The following is a 339-nucleotide window of genomic DNA, read 5'->3' as shown; positions in this document are numbered from 1 at the left end:
ATTGTCATATCCATCACCATGCTAAAATCTTCCGAGAGTTGTCATGATTAAAATGGAATTAATTATATAATTTAGCTTTTTATTATATTATATTATACTATATTAGGTTGGATTAAATTGATCAAAATTGACAGTAAAGTCATTTTTAAGACTTAAAAGATCACAGGAATAAATTACATTTTATAATATATATTGAAATAGAAAACCATTATTTTAAATTATAATAATATTTCACAGTATTACAGTTTTGTACTTTATTTTTGATCAAATAAATGCAGATTTGGTGAGCATAATTTTTAATTAAAAATGTTACCAAACCTAAACTTTTGAAAGGTATAT

The 339-nt window shown here is 21.2% G+C and overlaps 1 protein-coding gene across 1 annotated transcript in view; it reads left to right on the top strand.

Annotated features, from left to right (window-relative positions):
- LOC107701698 (plexin-A2-like) overlaps positions 1–339 on the top strand; it is a gene marked incomplete at its 5' end in the record, with an annotated part of 76,741 nt that overhangs the window by 31,793 nt on the left and 44,609 nt on the right. The gene's annotated exons all lie outside the window — the stretch shown is intronic.

Source organism: Sinocyclocheilus anshuiensis, unplaced genomic scaffold, assembly GCF_001515605.1.
Source record: "Sinocyclocheilus anshuiensis isolate Anshui unplaced genomic scaffold, SAMN03320099.WGS_v1.1 scaffold1658, whole genome shotgun sequence".
Taxonomy (NCBI): Eukaryota; Metazoa; Chordata; class Actinopteri; order Cypriniformes; family Cyprinidae; genus Sinocyclocheilus; species Sinocyclocheilus anshuiensis.
This window is presented reverse-complemented; position numbering and strand designations above follow the sequence as displayed.